We start from the raw sequence: 23436 nt of genomic DNA on the forward strand, positions 1-23436 counted from the left end.
AGCGCATGCGTAGAAGTGCTGCATTGCGACCTGCGTGTGCATAGATGCGGTGATGCGGGTTGCGAACGTGCCTCCCGCACAGATCACTTTCGCAACCTGAACGTCCACTGTACTTGTGTTTGGAATATCCAGTGATTGAATCTGGATAGCTTGAAGTATATAAGCTCTATCAACAAGAATACAGCAATAATCAATGGAGAATTGGAAATCAAGTCAACACTTTGGCTATGCTTTGCTTCTGACATCACCATCACTTCCTTTCCCTGTCTGCTAGGGTAGCCATTGATGCGTTGCTAGAGTAGAGGAGAAAATGTAGCAGATTTGCATATGCCAATTTAAATGTGTATATGCAAATTTGGAAATAATGAGTGGCATTCAGATGAATTTGCTGTCACTTGGTTGGGACTGCAGGCTTTCTGATGGAGAAGTCGGTAGTCATTTCCTTGCTAGGTTGGATGAACTGTTTTTCTCTTCCCAAAAGGGCAAGTCAAACCCAACAGAATAAACTACAAAAGTATCAAAATTAGCTGGGGGAAAGGCAGTGGTGGTGTTATAATCACGTCCGCCAAGAGGGGGAATTTTGTTCTCTCTCCAGGTTTGGCGTTTTCAGGTACCTTTAGAGCACATTTTTATTGAAACGTGGAACAGCAAGAATAGAGGGTCGGGAACCAGTTGCTTTCCATATGTTGTTTTGCTCTGTGGGATCATGGAAGCTGCAGTTCCACAACAGATCCCTGAGCTGGACTGATGATCACAGAATCATAGGAAGGGGTCACAAGGGTCATCTAGTCCAACCCCCTTCAAGACAGGAATCTTTCACCCAACCTGAGGCTCAAACCCATGACCTCCTGAGATTAAGGGGTCTCATGCTTTACCAGTTAAGCTATCTGTATGATTCCACACTAAGCTCTGAAACTTTGGAGAAATCTCCACTCTACGGTTATTTCACAAGAACTTGGTACACTTCTGTTATAAAGTATTATCTTTTACAAAACTGATCTTAAAGCTGCTGAGTGCAATCTTGTACCTAAGCAAAGATGAAATCAGTAAATTAAATATTCGGACATTATCAAAACACCAGATTTACGGACTAGCTCTATTCTGCCTGTAAATTCTGAACATTCAATTCATTTTGAAGCCACTATGATCGGCCCCAGCCAGCACTGTCCGAGGGCTGATGAAATTTCTGGTTTGGGCTGACTGCCCCCCCCCCCCAACCTCTAGCTGCTTGGCGATTTGGGTGTGCTAAGCTGAAAATATGAGAAAATGTGATTGGAAAAATTGAAAATAAAACACAGCAAGTGTTTCTATATCAGTACCCAACCACAGAATGAAGGACAGAGGAATTCATATCCCAGAGCTTTCGTTTAGCATCTCAAGGATGGGTTGGTTCTCAGGGCAAAACCTACCCCACCCTTAGGTTTAGGGTTTATTTGTCTCCCACGATTAGCTTGGGGGAAAGGCTTAAACCTTTGCCCCAATCCAAACTGGATCCCAGTGAAACAAATGGGATATTTTTGTGGCAGAGCCAATCCAGATCAGGTCCACAGTAGGCGGTAAATGGTTTAAGCCCCTTAACTCTCACACCCCATGCTAAAGCAGGGTTGAGAAACTTTTCCTATACAGTGGTACCTTGGGTTAAGTACTTAATTCGTTCCGGAGGTCTGTTCTTAACCTGAAACTGTTCTTAACCTGAAGCACCACTTTAGCTAATGGGGCCTCCCGCTGCCGCCGCACTACAGGAGCGTGATTTCTGTTCTCATCCTGAGGCAAAGTTCTTAACCCGAGGTACTATTTCTGGGTTAACGGAAGCTGTAACCTGAAGGGTATGTAACCTGAAGCGTATGTAACCCGAGGTACCACTGTAGTCTCTTTTTCATCCACCCCCCCATTCATCTACACCCACATATATCCATTCTCTTTTAACATACACTCATTCTTTAATGCCTATGCATTCGTTCATTTCCCCCCCCCCCGTCTTGCACATAGCAATGAGGGTTTGAATATATGTGTGTGTGTGTGTTTGTGTATGTGAAGAATTTTAAAAAGGAATTGGGGAAATTCATAAAGTATTTAAGAGAACACTGTAAACAACTAAAAACATTGGCAGGATTTGAGTGATGCTTGTAATGTATGAAAAACTATGGGAAAACAGACTATTTTTTTTTAACAAATTAGAGAACATAAGATAAGCAGTTGAGGGGGAAAAAAGATAGATAATGGTAGCCATGGTAGGGCAGAGGGAAGTCGTAGGATTCAGAGAATCCTAAATGAAGAGGGGAATGGTGTGTTTGAATTTAAATTTGTTATGTAAAATATAATTAAAAATATATTTAAAAGAAATACTTGGTCCAGTATACCTGAAGGAGCGTCTTCACCCCCATCGTCCAACCTGGACACTGAGGTCCAGTCCCAAGGGCCTTCTGGTGGTTCCCTCACTGCGAGAAATGTGGTTACAGGGAACCAGGCAGAGGGCCTTCTCGGTAGTGGCGCCCGCCCTGTGGAACGCCCTCCCACCAGATGCCAAAGAGAAAAACAACTACCAGACTTTTAGAAGACACCTGAAGGCAGCCCTGTTTAGGGAAGCTTTTAATGTTTGATGCATTATTGTATTTTAATACCGGTATTTTGTTGGAACCTCAATATTCTGTCACCATGAACACCAACCCCCACATGTTAGTTGAGCTGATGTTGAGGGTGTTTCTTTAAAACAAAACTTCTGATTCTTTAATTTTGTCTTCTTGGGCCGGGGGCAGGTGGGTGGGGAGCCAATGGCTCTATGAACATAATAAGCAAAATTGGCCATCCTTTTGTCCCATGCTGAAAATAGATGGAAAACGTGTTAGGTTTGCTATAGATTTATCATGAAATGCTTCCCCATAATTTCCCCTAATTAAATTTATATTTTATACCTTTATTTTTTCCAAATATTTTCTTTGCCTCGAGGAGCAAAAAATAAAATAAAATAATGGTTGGCTCTTTTTGGATCTTACATACATTAAGATTATTTTCATGCACTCAGCCATTGTAATCCTACTGATAAGCCCCAATTGACCCTTCCCTTCACATTTTGGGATTAATGAAGCAATTAAATACTGAGGGGGCTCTGCCAGCTGAGAGAGAAGCTCACTGCTGGAGACCTCCCCGGTGCCATTTTGCCAGTGGGCTTCTGTTGGTGTTAGGACTATGATGGGGGGAGCTATGAATCCACAGAACCCCAGGACCCCATCTCCTTTTGACACACACTCCCAAAGGCCCTAAAACTACAGCAGTCCTAGAGCTGGCGTATTTAATATTCTCCTGTTGACCACAATGAGAGGACAAAAATAAGAATACTCCAGCTCTTACACTCACTCGCACACAGACATTTGGGCACACACACCAGCTGCTGCACTCCCCTCGGGTAGGTAAAGTTGCACTGTAATTTACAGAACAACTTGAACCCAAGATCCACTGCGAAGAGAGAGTTTGGATTTAGCAGATCTTGGGCTCTCAGCTGGGGCCATGCCAGCGTAAGTCCCAGATCCTAGCTTAGCTGGGAATCAGCCAGTAGAACTTAATCCGGCATTAACTTGTACCGGTATAAGTCTCCGAAAAGGGGCACGGTGGGGAAAGGGGAGATTGACACCTTTCATACCCTCCAGCAGTGAAGTTTTGAGTGGCCGTGACTAAAGACTACCTGCTGTAGTGCTAGCCAATAATAAGAGGAGTTTGCTCTGATGGAGCCCCAGCTTCTGCCAATGGCGATGCAAGAGGAGGGCGGTGCTGCTTAAAAAGTCATGTTGTTGTTGTTGTTGTTGTTGTTGTTGTTGTTGTTGTTGTGTCGTTTAGTCGTGTCTGACTCTTCGTGACCCCATGGACCAGAACACGCCAGGCACTCCTGTCTTCCACTGCCTCTTGCAGTTTGGTCAAACTCATGCTATTAGCTTCGAGAACACTGTCCAACCATCTCGTCCCCTTCTCCTTGTGCCTTCCATCTTTCCCAACATCAGGGTCTTTTCCAGGGAGTCCAGGGACCGTCCCCAGGAAACAGGTAACCTTATTCTAAATCGCGTTTGGAATAGGGGTGAATTACACCAGCATAATTTGCACCGGCTTTCTGTAGTAGGATTGCTCTGTTATTCTGTTTGCTAGCATAGATTACTATATATATTTTATAACCTTGACTCAATAATAAAATGGAACCAAACAACATAGTTAAATTAAGATCTTTATCTTTTTAAATGTATTAATATTGTACCCATCTCATTCCATGTCTTACTAGGGAAATTAGAAGTTAAACAGCAATAATTAAACAGCTGAAACAAAGGAGGTGAATAACTCATTTGAAAAGGTTTTCATAAAATTCTGCATTTAATCTATCTGAACCAGAAGCCATAATGATAATTACTCTTCTGTATATATCACATTTACTTATTTGTTTTTTAAAAAATATATTTATTAGCAATTTTTTAATTTAGTTACAATTCCAATAAACAATACCATATAACATATCTTTTAACATAATCTTCTTAACTTCTTTGAACTCCCTCACATCTCCCGCTCCTGCGTTCCTAGCCAAAAAGGTTTTTCCAGCAAATTTATCCCCTTTTTTCGATTCTTATTATCTAATTTTCCAATATTATATCTCTAATTTTTAATATCCTTTATTCAAATCTAAAAGAATTAAATATAACTTAACAATTTTCCAAAAATTTGTTTTTTCTTAAGTTTAGCTTATCTTCATATATCACTTCCTCTATCTCAATGGTGCCCAATTATTTACATTCTAGCATCCTCCTTAACATTCATATAATTTACAATATTTTTGTAAATAGATCTTAAATTTCTTCCAGTCTTCTTCCAACGTCTCTTCTCCCAGGTCTCGGATTCTGCCCGTCATTTCAGCCAGTTCCATATAGTCTATCAGTTGCATCTGCCATTCTTCCAGCGTGGGTAGATCTTGGGTTTTCCAATACTTAGCGATAAGTATCCTTGCTGCTGTTGTTGCGTACATAAAAAATGTTCGGTCCTTCTTTAACACCTTCTGGCCGACAATACCCAAAAGGAAGGCCTCTGGTTTCTTAGGGAAGGTATACTTAAATACCTTTTTCAGCTCATTATATATCATTTCCCAGAAAGCCTTCACTCTAGGGCAAGTCCACCAGAGGTGAAAAAACGTTCCTTCGCTTACTTTACATTTCCAGCATTTATTATCGGACAAATGGTATATTTTTGCGAGTTTGATTGGGGTCATGTACCATCTATATATCATTTTCATTACATTTTCTTTCAAAGCATTACATGCAGTAAAGTTCAGCCCAGTAGTCCACAACCTTTCCCAGTCCTCAAACATAATATTGTACCCAATGTCCTGTGCCCACTTTATCATGGCCGATTTGACCGTTTCATCTTGTGTATTCCATTTTAACAGCAAGTTATACATTCTAGAAAGTACCTTAGTCTTGGGCTCTAGAAGTTCAGTTTCTAACTTCGATTTTTCCACCTGGAATCCTAACTTTTTGTCAAGTTTAAAAACTTCTTTAATCTGAGCGTAATGCAACCAGTCTCGCACTTTATCTTTCATTTTCTCCTGACTCTGCAACTTCCAATTATCTCCATCTTTTTCTAAAATTTCCCAATACTTCGGCCATTTGGCCTCCATATTGAGTCTTTTCCTGGCCTTAGCTTCCAATGGTGAAAGCCACCTTGGAGTTTTACTTTCCAATAAGTCTTTGTATTTTGTCCAGACATTAAACACTGCTTTTCTGACAATATGGTTCTTGAAAGTCTTATGAATTTTAACCTTGTCATACTACAAATATGCATGCCATCCAAAAGCATTGTTAAATCCTTCCAAATCTAGAACATCAGTGTTTTGAAGAAGCAGCCAATCTTTCAACCAGCAGAAAGCTGCTGATTCATAGTACAGCCTTAAGTCTGGCAGGGCAAAGCCCCCTCTTTCCTTCGCATCAGTTAGTATCTTAAACTTAATTCTGGGCTTTTTGCCCTGCCAGACAAATTTGGAAATATCTCTCTGCCACTTCTGAAAGCATTCCATTTTGTCCACAATCTGCAAAGTTTGAAACAAAAACAGCATTTTTGGCAATACATTCATCTTTATAGCAGCGATTCGGCCTAACAAGGAAAGTTTCAGTCTTGACCAACTTTCTACACATTTACTTATTTGGACAGTATATTAATATACTTTTTTTTAAAAAAAACGCTTCTTTTTGAAATGAATAGGAGTCCTGGGCTCAACACAAACTTGAGCTTGGCTTGGGAGCTCATAGCATAGCTGTCAACTTTTCCCTTTTCTTGTGAGAAATCCTATTTGGAATAAGGAAATTTCCCTTTAAAAAAAAGGGAAATGTTGACAGCTATGGCTCATAGGAGGCCAGTGCAGATTTCTCAAGATGTTGGAATCAAATTATGACCGCTCCCCACATTAAACGGGGGGTGCACTTTGCATGGTCACGTGCAGCCCCCTGGGACCCTATGCAGTTCCCATCAGCACAGGTTTGGCTTCGCCTTCCCCAGGTGGGATACCTGGAGGTCTCCGCCTACCTTAGCCAGTTGCCCAATCCCACCTGGGGTGGCGTTGCCAAGGTGATCAGGCCAGGTAGAGGGAGGGACCGCCATGCCCACACAATAGGGGGAGGATTTTACCTGGGAATCGTCAGTTGGCTCGAGCTTCTCCCATCCTACCCATCCTCAAATAAGTCTTATTTTGCAGGTTCACATTTTCTCCACAGGTACGTGGGTGCTGCTACGTCAGGGTCGCTGTCGAAGGGCAGAAAGGAATTTCCCTGCATTGGCAGGTTTGCCTTTCCCGTAGCAAAACGTTGCAACTTTGGCGGTATCAGGCCTTGGGCAGAATCCTTTAGTCTATCTTCGCTAAATGGGGGTTGGCGTGTAGCAGTGACCCACGCCCCCCTTTTCTTTGCAGCAGTGATACCAGGGTTCCCCGTTAAAGGGGTTGTTTTGAGGGCAAGCATTGGCCGTACGCCTAGAGGTTGTCATTGCTCTCCCCTGAGACGGCGGCGTAACCGGGGGGGGGGGGCTCTCTGCTTGAACATATGTTCTTCAGAGCCAGCCCATCCCCCCCCGATAACCCTGATGTTCCCCAGATCCCCAGCGGGGGACTGGGAGGGATAACGCCCAATGCCTGAGCTAAGGTCTACCTACACCTGAAACATAATAAAGTTGTGGCCAATTTTAATCTCATAGCACGTTGTCTTGAGTCGTTATTCCACACGGGGCCGCCCAGGGTTTGGGGGACTCCGCCTGTCCACGCAATATCTGGAAGCCACAAGTCCCTTACCCTTGGTTTCTTGTGCCATAAAAGAACAACAAATACACCCATTTTGTTCTTTTCTCTTCTCAGAATCAGTTTTGAGAGACCAATCGCTTCCGGTTCTAAAATGTTATTTTCTCTCTCCTATGTACCTATGAAGACAATTTGCTCCCAATTCCTTGCTGACACCCCCCCACCACGGCTTTATACAGATGTTGAAAAGCGCAAGGAGCAGAACTGTGTGGGAACCAAGCCCGCACCACATCTGCTAGGGGCCTGAGTTGAAGTCCCCCAATGAAATTTTCTGAAACGTACCCCAAAATGTTAAGTTGTGGGTAAAAATATCAGACGATTTAGCAATTCTTCAAACAGCTCTTGTTTATTCACAGGCCAGAACAGAACTGAACTGAAGGGTTCAGCCAGCCTGCTTATTTAGAGCTCCACTACAATGCAACTGTAACACTTTATGTAACTATCCAATCACTGAACGTCACTTTCAATCCCTTATTTGCATATGTGGACCTGAGTGAAAACTATCTACAGTACACTGGTACCTTGGGTTACATACGCTTCAGGTTACAGACTCCGCTAACCCAGAAATAGTGCTTCAGGTTAAGATAAGAACTTTGCTTCACGTTGAGAACAGAAATCGTGCTCCGGCGGCGCAGCGGCAGCAGGAGGCCCCATTAGCTAAAGTGGTGCTTCAGATTAAGAACAGTTTCAGGTTAAGAACAGACCTCCGGAACAAATTAAATACTTAACCCGAGGTACCACTGTATCCCCCTGCTGGCCTAGGGTGAGAACTTCAGTACATAACGCACAAGGTCAGAGTGGACTCGCCTTATCACCAGGCCTCCATCTCCCAACCCACAAAGTCAATCTGGCAAACCACAACGGTGGGTGGTATCAAAGACTGCTGGGAGATTAAGGAGAATCGACGCAAACCTATTCCACGCTGTTCCTTTCCCGAAACAAGTTATCCGTCATAGCAACCAAGGCGAAAATCAGGCCTCAACCCAGGTTAAAATGGGTCTTGATTATCCACTTCTGCCAAGTGCTTCTAGAGCTGGCCAGCTACCAGTTGTCAATCACTGTCAACAATAGGCTGCTGTAGCATTACAAGCTGTCGGGTGTCTGTTATGTATCAGTGAAGCCAAACCCAGCATGAGGACAGAGCGAGGAGGGTAAACAGCACCTGCTGCACTGCTATTTGTCATGCAGACACCCTATTGGGCAAGAAGGCTGTCATCCCCTTCCATTTGACTTATTTGCAGAATCCACCTTTCTCAATAGAGATTCGCAAGTGGTGCCATTTTAGGGATGTATTCATCCATGTATGAAAATATCCAGCTTGCTGGAATTTGGCAAGCTACCACTGTGCCAAAACCTGCCCTCCAATTTGCCACAAATTTTGTTCACTGGCAAAAGAGACCTGCTTTTTTCACAGGGCGCGTTGGAATTTCTTTCTAACATTGGTTGGTTTCAGGGTTGAGCCTACTTTATCATTTCAGGGGGGCAAGGTTGATATATGCATTTTTCTTCCCATTAGACATTTCTTTTCTTTTTTTTTAAATTTTTTTTTTAAACTTTATTGATCACATTGTTAAAAAAGAACAGAAATCCTTCAAAAATATGTACAGATACAGATACGTAGTATCAGTATAACTAAGATACATAACATAGAATATAAAAAATACGTCTGAGTTAGACCTCCAACCACTTCAGCTTAGGGTTACATAATCCTATACAATTTCTGCAGTTGTTATAATAATTACTCAAAATGCCGTAAGTGTTAACTCATATCTACTGCTATATTGTTAATTCCCAGATTAGTCTTAATATAATTTAAGAATTTGTTCCAGTCACTTTTAACTTTAGCCATATTATGATGCCTGATTCTTTGAGTTAAACTGTTTCAATATATAGAATTAGCAAATTTAACCCATTAGACATTTCTTCAACACACAGCAGCCTCCCCAGGTGCCTGAACTTCCTGAGTTTTTTTTAAAAAGTCATGATTTATTCCCCTGGTTGTTACGGAAGTGTGGGAGGCTCACTTTTTTTTTAAGGGAAGCGCTTTCCTTTTACATTTCTGCACTGATTTCTTTACAAGTAAGAAGACTTCACTTAAAAACAAAAACAAGCTGTAGCCTGATACAGACCAGACAGCATCCCTAGCTTCTGCACTTACAGGAAAGCCCAGCTGAGGGCATAATAGAGGGACGCAGGTGGCGCTGTGGGTGAAACCACAGAGCCTAGGACTTGCCAATCAGAAGGTCGGTGGTTTGAATCCCCGCGACGGGGTGAGCTCCCGTTGCTCAGTCCCTGCTCCTGCCAACCTAGCAGTTCGAAAGCACGTCTAAGTGCAAGTAGATAAATAGGTACCCCTCCGGTGGGAAGGTAAACAGCGTTTCTGTGCACTGCTCTGGTTTGCCAGAAGCGGCTTAGTCATGCTGGCCACATGACCCAGAAGCTGTACGCCGGCTTCCTCGGCCAATAAAGCAAGATGAGCACCGCAACCCCAGAGTCGGTCACGACTGGACCTAATGGTCAGGGGTCCCTTTACCTTTACCTTTAAGTACAGGCACCCAAGAAGGCTGCTGAGTTCAGAGATAATTTGCAGAATAATATGAAGGAAACTCACAAACACCCCTTGGCCACTTTGTAAGTAAGCTGACCGCAACAAAAACCACGCACCCCATCCACAATAATTTCAATGACATTTCCCCTCAATTCCAATAAATTTTGAGTGCAGGTTATCCACAATAATTTCAATGACATTTCCCCTCAATTCCAATAAATTTTGAGTGCAGATTGACCAGATGGATCTTGTGGCTGCTGCCAGCACTGAAATCAGAAGTGAAAAGGCAGCGCTGGTAAAGTCATTCCTTCACTTAGATGCTACAGCTGTCAGTCACAGAATCGCATTTGCGGCCCTGTCTGTCTGCCTCCTCACGCCTCTCTCTGCCTGGCATTGCCCATTCATGAACAGCTGGGTGGAGGTTTCAAAAATTTAGAAGCCATTCCAACACCCCAAAGTGGTCTCCAAGTCCCAGAGCCCCAGAATACTTTGGAATCTAGAGGCCTCTGATTCTGAGGAGGTCTGAAAAGAATATTTGCCATGGGTAAGACATAAGCGCTACCCTTAATACAGTGGCCCCTCGAATCTAAAACCACAACATAGCATATCCTCCAATTTTCCCTATTTTTCAGGAACAGTCTCAGATTTACAGAAGCCATCTCAGTTTCTGATTTAATCCCAGAATGTCCCACTTTTCCTTAGGGCGTCCCTATTGTCATCAGATAAATATTGGAGGGTATGGAGTTATGCAACCCCCGAGCCAAGGAGATAAGTAACTATACAACCTTTAGAAGACATCTATACCTAGCTAGATAGGTAGATAGAAGAAATTAGATTTATTGAGAATAAGTTTAATTATGAAAAAAATGTGTATTGGCAATACGTAATATGAATTTGAAATATGGAATAGACCAATAGATGTTTTATTGTTTGCCAAGAAAATTATGTGTCTATGGTTATTTTTGTAATTTGTGTGTAATTTGGTATTTGTGTTTTTTGTGTGGTTTTTTTATTGTTGTATATATATATATATATATATGCAGGTTTTGGTGTCCTCGGGTGTCTTCCCGTGTAAAAGTTGGGGTGTCTAGGCGACGTTTCGACGAGGTTTCGTCGAAACGTCGCCTAGACACCCCAACTTTTACACGGGAAGACACCCGAGGACACCAAAACCTGCATTCCTGTACCCGTGAAAATCTACGAAAGCAAATATATATATATATATATATATATATATATATATATATATATATATTAGAAGACATCTATAGGGAAGTTTAAAAAAATGTTTTTTTATGTTTTTATATATGTTGCAAGCCACCCAGAGTGGGTGGGGCACCCCAGTCAGATGGGTGGGGTGTAAATCATAAAAATATTATAATTATGGAATAGGATAAGTTTTTTTAAAAAAATGTTTAATATTTTCATATATGTTGGAGCATCTGGGACAAACCAGTCAGGTACGTGGAGTATAAATAATAAAGTTGTTGTTGTTATGGAATAGGACGTCTCTATTATAATTGGAGAAATGTTGGAGGGTATGTTAAGCACGACGAAAGAATGGTTAAAAGGGTGCATCATTTTGCCTCTTTTTAAACACATTTTTATGGTGCTTTGAGAAGGGGGTTGGGTTGCTTTCGACTAATTGTGGAGTGTACCATCTCTTATGTACTCAACACAGTAGACCAGGGGTTGGCAAAGATTTTGTGGCTTGAACTGGTTCACGGTCTTGCAGATGCCGCAGTGGGCCAGAGTGTGTGTGCGCGCACACATGCGCAAACACTACCGTATTTTTCGCTCTATAGGATGCACTTTTCCCCTCCAAAAATGAAGAGGAAATGTGTGCGCGTCCTATGGAGCAAATGCAGGCTGCTTGGCTTCAGCGATAGCAATGGGAAGCCTCTGAAGCGCAGAGGGAGCGCTTCCTCCATGCTCCGGAGGCTTCGCGTTGCTTTCGCTGAAGCCTGGAGAGTGAGCGGGTCGGTGCGCACCGACCCCTCTCACTCTCCAGACTTCAGGCAGCTATCCGCATGCCTTCAGAGCGCAGCAGGAGTTCCCGCCATGCTCCAAAGGCTTGCGGATAGCAGCCTGCAGCCTGAAGCCCGGGGAGCGCAGCGCCAACTCCCGCTGCACTCCCCGGGCTTCAGGCAGCTACCCGCAAGCCTTCGGAGCGCGGCTAGCATCGCTGAAGGCGGTCCCCACTCTGCTCCACTCCGGTTTAGCACAGCGCATGGGAGCCGACCAAGCGGGAGGCAGGGTCCATGGGCCGGTGAAATGACCCCCATGGGCCAGTTGTGGTCCATGGGCCTTAGGTTGCCGACCCCTGCAGTAGACATACTGGAACATCCCTGCAACACCCTTGTTCTCACAACATCTCTCTCACTAGTCTGTCCAGAAGGCATGTCTGCAGATCAATGCCATATGCACGTGCAGGAAAGTGGTGGTTACTGAGTGGCGAGAGACGAATTTCTGCACATACTCCGTGCGCCCTCCTTAATTACTGTTTCGACCAGGGCTGAGGCCTGACATTCAGAACCGGTTCCAGGCCCACCGCCAAGCCCGGCTTCAAATGAACTGTTATCTGCGAAGCTTTATTTATAATTAAAAGTAACCTGCCACTGCTCAAGCTGACTCCTTTCGGTTCAATCTGTGCACCTGCTGCTGCCACAAATAATTCCGCTCCTTTCCACAGTCATTCCGCACTTCTGGCCAAGGGGAACAAAAAAAGGGGGGCCTGCAGCTGTGATTGACAAGCAATTAAGAAGGAGGGACAGAGAGGTCCTGCCCCTTCCGTTCATAGGTCGTAACAGAGGCATAAGGGATCTCCTTTATTGCCGTCGCTTGTCAGTTGCCTTTGCTTCCATTGGCTGGAATGGAAAAAACGAGGCGAGGAGGAAATGGGCTGACTTCTTATGGAGAAGCCAGCAACCCCACAAGTTGTTGTTTTCCTTTGTAAGCGTAGCTTGATGTTGGGAACGTAGAAGTTTGCAAAGCGTGTTCTGCATAACAGAGAGCACGTGTTGCGGTTGGGGAAACAGGCCACCCTGCAGTGACTAGGCAAATTTGGTGAGGAACCCAAGCCTTTAAGTGGTTAAAATTGGGTTACTGGGGAGTTTTGATTGTTGCCAATTTGGAGGAGGGGTCAGAGTCTTTAAATACAGGGGCCAGACGTTGGACGTTCTCTTGGCCATTTTGCATCGGATCACCCGCCCTCCCTCCCTTTTATAGGGTGGTTTTTTCTTGTTTGCTTGACCTTGCTATGCCTGTCATGGGGTCGTTCGCCTTGGTGCGGGGGCCTGGGAGGAATTTTGCCATTTGGCTGATTGGCTGGTGCCATTTGGTTTTTGCCTACTGCGTAGCAAATTGTCACAACTTGTAAGGTTGGCGGTTAGGCATTGGTTAAATTGGTGCTTGGAGGGGTAAGTGCCTATCCCTCCAAATGATGCGAAAGGGAATTCCGTTAAAGGAATCCAGGGGCTTGCCATTCTTTCGTCCTTGTCCCTGGAGTCAGACCTGGGCCGTGCAAGCCCCACCGGAACATGAGGGTGAGAAGTGAGGGACTGTTGCCCAGCTTCATTTTCTCACCCAATACTTGTTTCCCACGCTGGCTTCCGCTGGAATCCGGAAGGGCCAGCTCTGTCCTTGAGGACAAGGACAGATAGTCATAACCAATGCCTAAGCAACCACTCACATTTTTTGTATTTGAATAAAGTTGTGGCCAAAATTATGCCAAAAACCTTAAACAAAAAATCATGTGTGAAGTGTGAATTTTTTGGTGGGTGGCATTGTGGGACTCAACACACAAACTTGCGTTTTACCCAGGTACAAAGCATGAAACCCCTCCAATTTTCCCTATTTTCCAGGGACAGTCTTGGATTTACAGAAGCTGTTGTAGTTTCTGATTAGATCCCAGAATGTCCCACTTTTCCTTAGAACGTCCCTATTTTCTTCAGAAAAATGTTGGAGGGTATGGAGTTCTCCAACCCCTGAGCCAAGGGGACGAATAACTCTGCAATCTTTAGAAGACATCTGAAAGCAGTTTTTTTTAATGTTTATTGTTTTATTGTGTTTTTATGTATGTTGGAAGCTACCCAGAGTACAGTGGTATCTCGGGTTACATACGTTTCAGGTTACATACGGTTCAGGTTACAGACTCTGTTAACCCAGAAATATTACCTCGGGTTAAGAACTTTGCTTCAGGATGAGAACAGAAATCGTGCTCCAGCGGCGTGGCAGCAGCAGGAGGCCCCATTAGCTAAAGTGGTGCTTCAGGTTAAGAACAGTTTCAGGTTAAGAACAGACCTCCGGAACGAATTAAGTACTTAACCCGAGGTACCACTGTAGTATAATAAATAATAATAATAATAATAATAATAATAATAATAATAATAATAATTAATGGAATAGGACACCCCTCTTTTCATCAGAGAAATGTTGGAAGGTATGAGCATGGATTCTAGATCAGGGTTATCTTAAGCATATGTGGTGCCGGGGTACAAAGATCTGCCCAGCAGGCTCCCCCCCCCCCCAGCTGCCCAGTTCCAGGTGCGCAGGAGGGCGGAACCAGCCAGTCGCCTCAGCGTCTCGCTGGCTTGGTCGCCCCTGAACTCATGGCACAGAGCCGCCCACAGCAGAAGAGCCCGTCACAGCGCTCCGACCAATGGGCAGGCTTTTTCCTAGACTCAACTTTTGGGCCCCGGACTCTTGGTATGTGTGCCGGTCCCGAGGGTTAACTGTGCAGCGAGGTCTGAGTCCAGTCCGAGGTCGAGGGTGCGGTATGGAGGCTGCCCGTCAAAGCTGAAGCTGGGTCCAAGGCAGGGAGTCGGGTGAGGTCAGGAACTCTGGCAGGAGAGCAGGACAGGGTGCAGGCAGGAACAGGCTACCAACAACATTGCTCCCGCAACCTGGGACTGGGGCTGTCTGGCTTTTATCTGCCCTGAGGCATAGGGCGGTCCCAGTCCACAGGTGACTCGCCTCTCCTGGCCTGCAGGTGAGCACTCCTCCTGCGGGAACCTAGTTCCGTCTCTGCCCTGAGCCTCTGTAGCTCAGGAGAGGCTGGAGGGTTACCGGACCCAGAGGCAACCTTAGCTTCCCCTGACGGGGCTGAGAGTGGAGCACCTGCAGGCAATGGGTCCTCCATCACCTCAGGGGCCAGAGCAGACTCAGCTGGTGCCTGCACCTGAGGATCCAGCACAGGTGAGGACCCTTCAGGCTCAGGCTCCAGCCCCAGCTCAGCTGGTTCTGGAGGCGGGGAATCTTGTGCAGGCTGGGATTCCTCAGGTTCAGCCTCCAAGTCCGAATCCCAGGCCATCACAACCTGGTGCCCCTGAGAGCCTGGCGCCCGGGTGCGCTGCACTCCTAGCCCCTATGGGTAAGACGGCCCTGCTCTGGCTGTTGCTCAGTTTTTTTGGCAATCTTCTCCAAAGGATAAAAAAAGCTGCGGGCTGGATAAAGGAGCCAACTCCTGGGGCCAAGATCTCTTTACCTCACCCCCCATAAAAAATTTGAGGGGCCCAGGGCCCCACAAAGTTGATGGGCACATCATTCAAATGGTGTGTGCACACCGTAGCATGAAATGGATTATGCAGTGTGGGGCTTACCTGCGTGCACCGCCCCCCCCCCAATATTTTATTCAAGTTGGCACCCCTGAGGCTGGAAGTTTATGAAAGGAAAGGTATAGAAGAAATCTCACATGAAAAGCCATGTTGCCTTTGGGAAGAGAAACTGGCAGGGAGGCTGAGTGGGGAAACCCCCCCCCCCCAAGTGAAGGTGGCTGAAAGAAATGGGAGAGAGGAGGGGGATTTCTGTAATGCAGCAATAGGAAGTGAGAGACCCATGGCAAGATTGGCCATTGAGCCAAGAAAATCTGAGACCCGGCTTTTTTTAGTTTTGCACAAAGTCGTTGACCTTTTATTTTCCTTTTTCCAAAATCTAAATAATGATAATAATCAAGTTTTTGAGTTATTTTTAAGGAAATTCATCAAAATCTACACTTCCGACATGGTTTGCCATAAATCCAGATTTTCCCAGACATTTAAGCAATTTCTGCCCAGATACTGTTCCTGATGGCCCAATCCTGGCTACGTCTGGGAATGAATGAATGAAACTTTATTTGCGTCAGCCATCGGCCATTGCAGTAAAACAACAATACGATATACAAAGAATAGAAATAAAAAGTCAATGGTATAAAATACATTTCAGGGTTCTGAATCAATAGTCAAATAGTGGGTCTTATTCTAATTTCCCCAGTTAAAAACCTTGCAACCTTTGCTGTCACCTTTCGCTATGTCCGGTAAAGTCCGGAGGTATGTGGTGAAGGTGGTATTATATAGGTATGCTGTGTTAGGGAGCTGGACCATAAAGAAGGCTGATCACCGAAGAATTGATGCTTTTGAATTATGGTGCTGGAGGAGACTCCTGAGAGTCCCATGGACTGCAAGAAGATCAAACATGTCCATTCTTAAGGAAATCAGCCCGGAGTGCTCACTGGAAGGACAGATCCTGAAGCTGAGGCTCCAATACTTTGGCCACCTCATGAGAAGAGAAGACTCCCTTGAAAAGACCCTGATGTTGGGAAAGATGGAGGGCATAAGGAGAAGGGGACAACAGAGGACGAGATGGTTGGACAGTGTTGTTGAAGCTACCAGCATGAGTTTGACCAAACTGCGGGAGGCAGTGAAAGACAGGAGTGCCTGGTATGCTCTGGTTCAGGGGGTCACAAAGAGGCGGACACGACTAAATGACTAAACAACAAACAAGGTTTCTGTGCTGATTTACAAAGCCCTACACAATTTGGGACCAGGCAGTTTTGCCTTCCTCCATATCATTTGGCCTGGTCATTGGGGTCAGCTCATGAAGCTTCCTCCCCCTGGTTCTGCCATCAGGGGGAGAAGAAAATCCTCCTGTAGCAACCAGGGGAAGGGGGACTTTTCTGTCGCAGCACCCTCGCTATTGAGCTATTTCCCCTCTGAGTTATGGCAGGCGGCCTCCATTGATGATATTGTGTTGCATGCTGAAAATTCGTTTATTCTCCCTAAACGTTGCTAGCAATTAAAACCAGTTGGTTTTATGATTGTGATTATATAGGTGTTGGTTTTGTTGTAGTTTTGTTACATTGTGCTGCTCACCACTTTGCGATTCTTAAATGGTTAGGAAATATGTTAAAATAAAGTAAAATAGTTTTCTAAGTTCTGTGAGGGCCAAACTTACATATACAGCAGCTCTCAAAAGCCCCAGGTTTTTTCCTTACTGTGTTCAGCTCTTTTTGTTCATTGCACATAGAAGCCAGCGCTTTTCCCTACATGCTCAGTTCGCCCTTGTATTAGCCAAACCCAATCCTTTACATCTAACATATCAAACCGTACAGGCAACGTTTGCTATTCAGAAGCAAGTCCTATTGAATCCAGCGGGGCTTACTCCCAGATAAGTGAGGGTAGGATTGCAGTCAAAGTCATTGTTTACTGTACAGTGATACCTCGGGTTACAAACGCTTCAGGTTACAGACGCTTCAGGTTATAGACTCCACTAACGCAGAAATAGTACCTCAGGTTAAGAACTTTGCTTCAGGATGAGAACAGAAATCGTGCGACGACAGCGGGAGGCCCCATTAGCTAAAGTGGTACCTCAGGTTAAGAACAGTTTTAGATTAAGAACGCACCTCCAGAATGAATTAAGTTGTTAACCTGAGGTACCACTGTATTTACAGTCCATTGGGGGGCCAAGCATGAGTATACAGTGGTACCTCGGGTTACAGACACTTCAGGTTACAGACTCCGCTAACCCAGAAATAGTACCTCGGGTTAAGAACTTTGCTTCAGGATGAGAACAGAAATTGTGTGGCGGCGGCAGCGGGAGGCCCCATTAGCTAAAGTGGTGTCTCAGGTTAAGAACAGTTTCAGGTTAAGAACGGACCTCTGGAATGAATTAAGTTCCTAACCCGAGGTACCACTGTAATCGGGTGGAGGAAGGGGGGGTCTGGTGGGTGCTGTCTGCCCCAGGTGTCACTACCAAGGGGGGTGATAAAATGCCGGGCAGCATTCACCACAGGGCCTGCAGCATGCCCAAGCCACGTGTCTCTCCTGGGAGTGACATGGTGGCTTGGGTGCCCGCAGGCTCCGCGCTGCCCAAAACAGTCTGCCCACCGCCTCCCCCTCAGCTGTAGGGTGGCAGAATGGGAGGAGGCAGGCAGACTCCAGAGGCCCCGTGGAGCACCCTGCCCTGGCTTGCCGCGCCCCGCGGGCGGCTGGCCCCGCCGCTGGGTGCAGGGCACGCACGCCACCCCAGGTGCCCGATCGGCTTGCTCTGCCGCTGGGTATAATGTCGGACTAGGTCTGATGAAACCCATCATACACACAAAGGCACAAGCTATGGTTTTCCCAGTAGTGATGTATGGAAGTGAGAGCTGGACCCTAAAGAAGGCTGATCGCCGAAGAATGGATGCTTTTGAATTCTGGTGCTGGAGGAGACTCTTGAGAGTCCCATGGACTGCAAGAAGATCAAACCTCTCCATTCTGAAGGAAATCAGCCCTGAGTGCTCACTGGAAGGACAGATCCTGAAGCTGAGGCTCCAATACTCTGGCCACCTCATGAGAAGAGAAGACTCCCTGGAAAAGACCCTGATGTTGGGAAAGATGGAGGGCAATAGGAGAAGGGGACGACAGAGGACGAGATGGTTGGACAGTGTTCGTGAAGCTACCAGCATGAGTTTGACCAAACTGCGGGAGGCACTGGAAGACAGGAGTGCCTGGCGTGCTCTGGTCCATGGGGTCACGAAGAGTCGGACACGACTAAACGACTAAACAACAAGTCTTGAGACACAGCGAGGGAGCAAAGTTGTAAGCGGAGCAGATTTATCTGAGGTCATGCCCTGCCCGAAACTGCTAATCTGACCATGCTTGGTTACATGCCAGGCTTTTCCAGCCTCATCTCTCCATTTTCTTGGTCCCACATGGTTCTCAGGAACTTTCAGCTGAGCTCCAGTTATCGCCAAAGCAGACATAATCAAAGCAGAATGTACATGACACTTAGCAGCTCGAGGCAGCAGAGAGGGAGACGTAACATGGTGTTTGGTTTCCCAGGTTTTGGCTCCTGCTCCAAGAATTCAGCGATTCCTTGGGTCAGTCACTGCCATAACCTTCAGCTTGGGTAAGCTGGCGGGCAAATATTTTGCCAGCTATCTGTTGGAGGGAGGGAGGGAGGTCAGGCTTTTTGCCTAATATGAATACACATCTTGAATGTCCTGGTGATAAGTCACACAGAAGGGTTTATGAAGTTAAATTTAACTGTGTGTGTGCATGGGAGCCCAGGCTGAAGAGGAGATGATTATTTTCTTCAATTGTTTGTCAGGCTTTTTGAGAAGCCTGACTAGTCTCTGTTGTCAAGGCCGCTAGCAGGAGAGTCCCCCTTCCCCACCAGGATTGAGCCTGATACTTTTTGCACGCAAAATCTGTGCCATTAGGACTCCTTCCATCTTCTGGGCTGAGCACTGGTACCTCCAGACCAGTTATTAGACCCAAACTGATCACATTTTGAGGGGGCAGCAGTAGTTAGTGGGTTTGACACAGTACAGTTTTGAAGCATGCTGGGCTTTCTGTTGTTGCTGGAGTCACGATTAAAAGCTGCTAGTTGAAAAAGAGAAGGCTCTTTAATAGTTGTGTAGCAGACAAGCTCATACCCTACTACATTTCTCCGATGAAACTAGGGACGTCCTATTCTACAATAATATTAATGATAACCTTATTGTTTATAACCCACCCATCTGACTGGGTTCCCCCAGCCACTCTGGGTTGCTTGCAACATATATAAAACATAACAAAACATTAAACATTTAAAAAACTTCCCTATACAGGGCTACCTTCAGATGTCTTCTAAAGGTTGTATATTTACTTGGCTCGGGGGGGGGGGTCACATAACTGCATACCCTCCAACTTTTCTCTGATGAAAATAGGGATGCCCTATGGAAAAGCAGTACCGGTACATTCCAGGATCAAATCAGAAACCGGGCCGGCTTCTGGAAATCCAGAACATTTGGAGGGTTTGCTGTAAATACCTCTTTTACAGAAATGTTAAGCCCTCTTTTTCAACCTGGGCACCCTAGAGGTGGTGGCAATCACAACAGCCTAAATCAGCCCCTCTCAGGAGAGCCAAGTTGAAGAAAATGTGGGAGGGGCAGGTGTCACATGACACAGTGCACCCACACCATTTGAATGGCAATGCCCATCAACCTTGGGGAAATAGCTTCCCTCAAATATTTTAGGGGTGTGTGAAGGGACCTCAGCCCCCTAGGAGCTGGTTCCTATGGCCCCTGCCAGAGATGGAGGCTTGAGCATGCTTTGGTGGCCATGGAGCAAGGGTGTTGGAAGACCAGAACCAGACCAAGTTTTATTGCGGCAAAAGCCAGTGACACTGAGCACCACAAGATCAAACAAAAAGAAATCAACAACATCAGAAGAAAAGAAAAAAAGGATTACACAAGGGAACTTCGCAGTGTCTATGCTGGTCTATGACCGTAATAAAGTACTTGACTTGGTGCTGGAAGAAGGAAGAAGTTGCATAGAATACCAAGGATCGACTATACAACCTTTAGAAGGCATCTGAAGGCAGCTCTGTAGTGGGAAGCTTTTTAAAAAGTTTTATTATGTTTTTATATACGCTGCAAGCCACCCAGTGTGGCTGGGTTACCCCAGTCAGATGGGCGGAGTATAAATCATAAAATTATTATTATGGAATAGGTAAAGGTAAAGGGACCCCTGAACATCAGATCCAGTCATGGCCGACTCTGGAGTTGCAGTGCTCATCTCACTTTATTGGCCAAGGGAGCTGGCGTACAGCTTCTGGGTCATGTGGCCAGCATGACTAAGCCGCTTCAGGCAAACCAGAGCAGCGCACGGAAACGCCGTTTACCTTCCCGCCGGAGCGGTACCTATTTATCTACTTGCATTTTTACGTGCTTTTGAACTGCTAGGTTGGCAGGAGCAGGGACCGAGCAACGGGAGCTCCTTTAATAGGTGGAATGGGATGTCCCTATTTTCATCAGGGAAATGTTGGTGGATATGTGATAACAGATCTCATTAGCTGACTTGAGACTTCCGAACGTTAGCCTCCTTCTCAGGGTCTCCAGGACAAGAACTAAAGTCTCAAGGCGAGGTAATAGGAACAAGTGGGCACACTGTTGTCAGCTTGGCTTGTGCGCTTCTACCACTACTGCCCTCCCCTGCTCATCAGACCACATGTTGGTCCCATGACAGAGCAAGTGCTGTCCACATCTCAGCAGCTTCAAGCCCCTGGCCTACAAAGCACAACTCTCACACGATGCTCGCTGTCTCTCAGGTTCTGCGCTTCTAGGAGCCTGACAGGCCTAGCCTTAAGTCTTCCTTTCTAGTCTTCCTTTCAGGGCCATTTTGGACAATGACCCTAAGCAACGTTGTTATTGCCACACCCAAGCAAAGCCGTTGCCATAAGAAAATAAGAGTTTCCAACTGCCACCCGCTTGTATCTTGCTGCACTGGCAGAGAAGCAAAAATGTTTTTCTTGCTCATCACAGTAACTCTATATCTACACCATTTTGTGTGAGACTATTAGTTATTATAATTTCTATAGTGCAAGACACATTACGGAATACAAGAGGACAGGGGTTTCCATAATCTGCTTGTATATTACAAGTCGGAATAACGAAACACCAGTGGAGTAGCGTGGGGGGTGCAGGGGGGCGCAACATTTGGGGGTTAGGGTTAGGGGGTGCAAATCCACGGGTTAGGGGGCGCAAATTACTTGCCTTGCCCCGGGTGCTGACAACCCACGCTACGCCACTGTGAAACACAGTTTTTGTGACCTCCAATCTTGGCATCTGGACCTCAGAGGTCCAAGCTGTTGGTGGTAGGTTTCCTAGATTAAAGGGAATACCGTTGAATAGTCCCAGTAATACTATCCTTGCTTCATAGGTAATTAACTGACATAAGAATATCTAACTGACATTAGACCAATGTCTGTCTAGACAAATGTTTGCATCACACTGTGTGTCCAACAGCATTCTCCACACCCCAGTGTAATATACATCTGAGATTTATGAAAGTAAATCTTCAGCTAGAAAATAAACCTGATTATGATAATCCTTGCTGTGCAGCCTTGGTTCATATGTAGTGACACTTGAACAGCCCAATCACGTTTACTCAGAAATAAGTCCCACAGAGCTTACTGCCCCTTGCTCTCACATATGTGCATGGAATCGTAGCCTTAATATCTTTACATTTGATTCCAACATTGGCTTGGATAAATCAGAGGGAAAAAAAAATCTATCCACCTGGAGGACAACTTCCCTGCTTTTCAGCTGAGCTCAAGAGATCTGGCCTGATTTGGGGGGGGGGGGATAATAATAAACTGTTTCGTGTTTCGCATCTGATCAGTTTCCCATGATGTGCTTCCATGCTGCCCTTGAGCCCACAGCTGAAAGCACACATCACAACACCCATGCAGTTCCTTGCACCTTACCTTCTAGATCCAATTGTTTTGATCAGAGACGGAGGGCCACAGTGCTGTCTTCAGCTGAGCCAGCTTCCCAGCACATTTATTTCCAAAGTAGTTCGCTTACCCCTCAGACTTCCTGTAAGTCATATCCTTTCGTGTGAATGAGAACAGTGGTTTTTCGAAGTGGAAGCAGCCAAGTCTTTCCCACTCCCCTCAAGATCCGCCCAAATAGGTGAAACGAAGCGAGAAATCAAAGTCCGTAAAACATACTTAAATATATCTTAGGCAAGGAGGAACCGAGTGTAGAACATGGTTGGGGAACAGCAAACATACGTATTGGAATAGCCACTCAGTGTCAAGTAACAAGCAGGCACTCACAGGCTATTTTTACACACAGCTTCTCCGCTGGCAATGCTTCAAAGATAACTGAGTGACAGAATATAATGTTCTGCGATTGGCCAGCCCCCAAGGGTGATTCAAACCATAAACCGCCGCATTTTCATGCCATCGGGTGGCGGGCGCAAATGTTTTCATGAAAGTCATCATTAAAAATAATAAGCCAGAAATGTGCCCATGAGTTATGCACACGATTGTCTTCGTGGTGTCATTTCATAAATAGCCCATTTCATCATCAGGGCAGGACAGATGTATCGCTCGCTGCATTCTCCCAGACACAGCCCTGCCTGTCCTTCGGAAGCCAATAGAAAGAGCGGCTTTAATAGGAAAGACGCTCAAGCATTGAGTTTCATTCTGAAGGTTGCAGTAAAATATTAGATAATGAGTGGATGTTGCATGTCATCAGCAAGCCGGACTTTGCTCTTGCAAATAGGAAACGGGCTGTTCCCAACTGGGATCAAAGCAATTAGGGAAGTTGTTAGCATTTACAGAAGTTATCCCAGTTTCTCATTGGATCCCGGAATGTCCTGCTTTTCCTTAAAGGTAAAGGAACCCTGACAGTTAAGTCCAGTCGCAAACGACCCTGGCGCTCATCTCGCTTTACAGGCCGAGGGAGCCGCCGTTTGTCCGCAGACAGTTTTTCCGGGTCATGTGGCCAGCATGACTAAGCCGCTTCTGGAGAAACCAGAGCAGCGCACGGAAATGCTGTTTACCTTCCCGC

At 45.6% G+C, this 23436-nt stretch overlaps 1 protein-coding gene across 5 annotated transcripts in view; it reads right to left on the reverse strand.

Moving 5' to 3' along the window:
* LOC310844268 (cardiac-enriched FHL2-interacting protein) overlaps positions 1-22697 on the reverse strand; it is a 34192-nt gene extending 11495 nt beyond the window's left edge. For 2 of the 5 annotated variants that reach the window (XM_083738237.1, XM_083738238.1), the window contains exon 1: positions 22297-22678. The gene's annotated coding sequence lies outside the window, so the exon portion shown is untranslated. Of the gene's footprint in view, positions 1-22296 lie in introns of all 5 variants that reach the window. The other 3 variants (XM_083738235.1, XM_083738239.1, XM_083738236.1) reach the window with 3 other exon arrangements.
* Between the last annotated feature and the right edge of the window lie 739 nt (positions 22698-23436).

Source organism: Podarcis gaigeae, assembly GCF_964106915.1.
Source record: "Podarcis gaigeae genome assembly, chromosome: 5".
In the NCBI taxonomy this organism is placed as follows: Eukaryota; Metazoa; Chordata; class Lepidosauria; order Squamata; family Lacertidae; genus Podarcis; species Podarcis gaigeae.